Source organism: Ceratotherium simum, chromosome 29 (assembly GCF_057802395.1).
Source record: "Ceratotherium simum simum isolate JZ-2026a chromosome 29, ASM5780239v1, whole genome shotgun sequence".
Classification (NCBI taxonomy): domain Eukaryota; kingdom Metazoa; phylum Chordata; class Mammalia; order Perissodactyla; family Rhinocerotidae; genus Ceratotherium; species Ceratotherium simum.
Window position 1 is genome coordinate 1,122,397 of NC_141928.1, and position 5,134 is coordinate 1,127,530.

A 5,134-nucleotide genomic window follows, 5' to 3' on the forward strand; every position below is an offset into this window, starting at 1 on the left:
TTATTTCTCCTTTGATTTCTTCAATGATCCAATGGTTGTTCAGTAGCATGTTGTTTAGTCTCCACATATTTGTGACTTTCCCAGCCTTTTTCTTGTAGTTGATTTCTAGTTTCACAGCATTGTGATTGGAAAAGATGATTGATATGATTTCAATCTTCTTAAATTTACTGAGGCCTGCCTTGTTTACCAACATATGGTCTATCTTTGAGAATGTTCCATTTGCACTTGAGAAGAATGCGTATTCCGCTGTTTTTGGATGGAATGTTCTATATATATATCTATTAAGTCCATCTGATCTAGTCAAATCTCTCTTTTTTATAAGGACACCAGTAATATTGGATTGGGCCCACACTAATGACCTCATTTTAACTTGATTACCTCTGTAAAGACCTGATTTCCAAATAAGATCATATTCTGAGTTAGCAGGGTTGGGACTTCATATTTTTTGGGAGATACAATTCAACCCATAACAACTATCAACTAACTGAATTTAACTGATATATATAGAACATTCCAGTCAGCAACAGCAGAATACACATTCTTCTCAAGTGCATGTGGAACACCCACCAAGATAGACCACAGCCTGCGTCATAAAACAAACCTCAACAAACAAATGTCAACACTTCCAAACTCCTTTTGTATAAGACCAGCATAACCTTGATACCAAAACCAGAGACTACAAACAAGACAACTATAGACCAACATCCTTGCAAATACAGATGCAAAATCCCCAACAGGATATTATTAAACCAAATCCAGCAATATATAAAATGAATAGTATGCCACGACCAACTGAGATTTATTCCAGGAATGCAGGGCTGGTTCAATATTCAGAGATCACTCAACACAAGCCACCATATCAACAGTATAGAAGAAAAACCAGTTGGACTTATCAATTGATGCAGAAAAAGCATTTTACAAAGCGTCCAGTCATGATAAAACTCTCAGCAAACTAGGAGTAGAAGGGAACTTGCACAACCTGATAAAGGGCATTGACAAAAGAGTCTACAGGTAATACCATACTTAGTCGTGAAAGAGGGAATGTTTTCCCTGAGACCAAGAACAAGGCAAAGATGTCCACTCTTACCATTCCTAGTCAGCCTCATAGCAAAAAACTTAGTCAGTGGAACAAGGCAAGCAAGAGAAATGAAGGCATACAGACTGGAAAAGAAGAAATAAAACTGTCCCTATTCACAGATGACATGATTGTTTATGCATAAAATCCACAAAAATCTACAAAAAAAAAAAAAATCCAACAACCCCCAAGAACCAATAAGTGAATTTATCAAGCTTACAGGATAGACAACACGCAAAAATCAATTTTGTTTCTAAACACTAGGAGTATATAATTGGAAACCAAAATTTAAAAAACACCTTTTACCATAGCTCAAAAAACAAAGAAATGCTTAGGCATAAACCTAAGAAAACATGTAGAGGATATGTACGTTGAACACTACAAAATGACGATTAAAAAACCCCAAAGGCCTAAATAGAGACAAATTATGTTCATGGATTGGAAGACAACAGAGATGTCAATTTTCCCGAAACTGATCTATAGATTTACTGCAATTCCAGTCAAAATCCCAGCAGAGTGTTTTGTAGATATAGATAAGGTGATTCTAAAATTTGTACGTACTGGCAAAAGAAGAAAAACAGCTGAAACAATTTTGAAAAACCAGAACCAAGTTGGAGGACTCACCCCAGCTGAGTTAATACTACACTGCATAATCATCAGGACAGAGGGGTGTTGGTGAAGGAAGAGATACGGAGATCCACAGAACACAACAGATCCCACAAACGTGGCAAATGAACTTCTTATGAAAGTACAAAAACAAATCACTGGAGAAGGGAGAGGCTAGACTTGTATGCACAGCCACACAATGGACATTCATTTCAGTAAATGGTGCTGGGACAACCGGCTGTCCATATGCACAAAAATGAACCTAGACCCAAACCTCACACCTGATACAAAAATTAATTAAATGGGGTCATAGATCTGAATGTAAAATGTAAAACAATATACCTTCTAGGTGGTGTTAGGCAAAGAATTCTCAGACATGACTCTGTAAAGGCACATCCGTGTTAGAAAACATTGATAAACAGGACTTCATCAAACAAGAACAACTTACAACTTTTGTTCTGAAAAACACTGTTAAGAGGATGAAAAGACAAGCTACAGACTGGGAGAAAATACTTATAAATTACATATCCAACAAAGAAGCTGTATTCAGAATATACAAATAACTCTCAAAACTCAACAAGACAGAAAATAGACAACCCAATTTAAAAATGGGCAAAAATGGGGCTTAGCGGTTAAGTGGCACGCTCCGCTGCTGGCGGCCCAGGCGCGCACTGACACACCGCTTCTCCAGCCATGCTGAGGCCGCGTCCCACATACAGCAACTAGAGGGATGTGCAACTATGACATGCAAGTATCTACTGGGGCTTTGGGGAAAAAATAAATAAATAAATAAATAAATAAATAAATGGGCTCAAATTCATTAAAAAAAAAAAAATGGGCAAAAGACAGGCACAGACACTTCACCAAAGAAGATATTCAACATCATTACACATCAGAGAAATGAGTGTTAAAACCAGACAAGATACCACTACACACCTGTTACAACGGCTAAAACAAGCAAGCAAAGAACACAATGCTCAGTGCTCGTGAGGATGTGGAGCAACAGGGTCTGCAGCCTGCACTGGTGGGAATGCCAAGGGTACAGCTACTGTCTCAGTCAGCCAGACTGTGTGACAAAACCACAGACGGTGGCCTCAGAGACAACAGATGTTATTCCTCACAGTTCTGGAGGCTGGAGTCGGGGATCAGGGTGCCAGCACGGTGGGGAGGGCTCTTGTTCGGGTGGCAGACTTGTCGCTGTGTCCTCACATGGCTGAAGGGGTGAGGGGGCTCCTTGGGGTCTCTTTCACAAGGGCACAAATCCCATCCATGAGGCTCCACCCTCACAACCTAATTGCCTCCCAAAGGCCCCACCGCCTAACACCATCATCTTAAGGGCTAGGTTTCAACATGTGAATTTTGGCAGGAGGTGGACACAAACTTTCAGACCATGGCAGCCACTCTGGAAAATGGTTTGGTTGTTTCTCATGAATTTAAACTACTCACCTTGTGACTGGCAATGCCACTCCTTAGAGAAATGAAAACTTATGCTCAACAACAACCCGTACTCAAATGTTCACAGCAGCACTATTCATAACTGCAAAACCCTGGAAACCACCCAAATATCCTTCAACAGGTGTACAGTGTACAGACAGACAAACTGTGGTCCATCCGTACAATGAAACGCTGCTCGGCAAAAAAAGAGGAACAAATTTTTGATACACACATCTTGAATCTCAAAGGCATTCTGCTAAGTGAAAGAAGCCAGTCTCAGGTTACATACTGGATGATTCCATCTATATGACATTCTTGAAAAGACAAAAGTATGTGATGGAGAACAGGTCAGCAGCTCTCGAGGTTACAGGTGTGGGTGACCATAAGAGGGCAGCAGCTCTGAGATGACGGAGCTGCTGTGCATTCTGATCAGTGCAGTACTTACCTCAGTCCACACATGTTTAAACTCACAGAGCTGCAGCCAAAGAAACATCACAAGTCAATTTTACTATGTGACAAATTTAAAAAGCTATTATGGAGAAAATATATTTACCTATAAAAGAATAACAAACTTGCAGCAGACTTTTCATTTGCAACAGGCCCAGGTGACAGTGGGCCACAGCTTCAAAGTGCCAAGCAAAAATAACCATCAACTCAGAATTCTAAACCCAGACACTCAACATCAAAGTGAGGGTAAGATGAAGACACCTGAGACACAAGACACCACAGGCCCCGGAGAGAACATTAACCGTGTCCTCTCTCCAGACAAGGAGACAAAGGGGGTACGACCCAGCTGTGAGCAAACAGCACACGCCATGCTGTGACCTCTATTGGACTTTTACAAATAACTATTTTTTTGTGTTGAAGAAAACAGTAAGGAACCGAAATTCTAGGTAACAAGGAAGATGAGGGAGTAAGAGGCGAAATAAAGGCAGAAATTAAAAATCCCATCCCAGTGCGAATATCAGATGGCACAGCCACTTTGGAAAGTAATTTGCAGCTCCTCAAATGGTCCCCCCCAATTTCACTTGTAGGCATCTTCCCAAGACAAGTGAAAACACACATCCACACAAACACCTGTACACTGATGCTCACAAGCAGCAGGACTCGCAATAGCCAAAAAGTGGAAACAACCCAAAAGTCCATTAATGGATGAATACACAAAGTGGGGTCCATCCACACAATGGAGTATCATTCAGTGCAGAAAAGGAATGAAGTCCTGATTCATGCTACAGAATCTTGAAAACTTTATGCTCAAAGAAGCCAGACATAAAAGGCCATGTTGTATGATTCCACTTACATCAAAGTCCAGAAGAAGCAAATCCACGGAGACAGAAAGGGGATCAGCGGTTGACAGGAGCGGGGGGCTGTCCTAACACTAGGGTTATGAAGACGGCTCTATAAAACTCGGCCCTCAGTGGTGGGCAGAGTTTGCTGCCTCCCAGGGAGGTGACGAGGTGGCTGGACCAGACCCACTCATGGGGTCTTCCTCTAGAGAATTCGGTTTTCCCAGAGGACTCTGGTTTCCCGGTGGGAGCGTCTCCCCGCGGCACCCAGCACTCAGCGAGGGCAGAGGGACTGGCGCCCTGCAGTTCTGGGTATGGATGTCAACGCTCTTCTCTGGATCCCAACCCTGATCTCCTCTGCACTGCAGGGCAGGGGTCCTCAGTCCCAAGCTCTTCTGGCAAGTTCTCCAGACTGATCCCCTGCCCCCAGCTGCCCTGGAGAGTAAGGGAGGACCTGGAAGGCCTCACAGTCTTGGAGCCAATACCCTTCCAGCGCCTGGCCTCTCCCAGAACCCTGGGACACAGAAGGTGGCAGCCCCTGCCCCTGTGCCCACTTTCCACCTTCCAAAATGACTATGTGAGTCTCAAACCTTTAAAATGCAAGAGTCTTTTTGTGGACACAGAAACACACAGAAACAAAATTGAAAACACAGAAAAAGAATAGAACTTGTGAGGATGGTGCCTTGGAGAGCCAAGGAGGACATGGCAGGAAAGGGAAGAGGAAGAGTTCAAC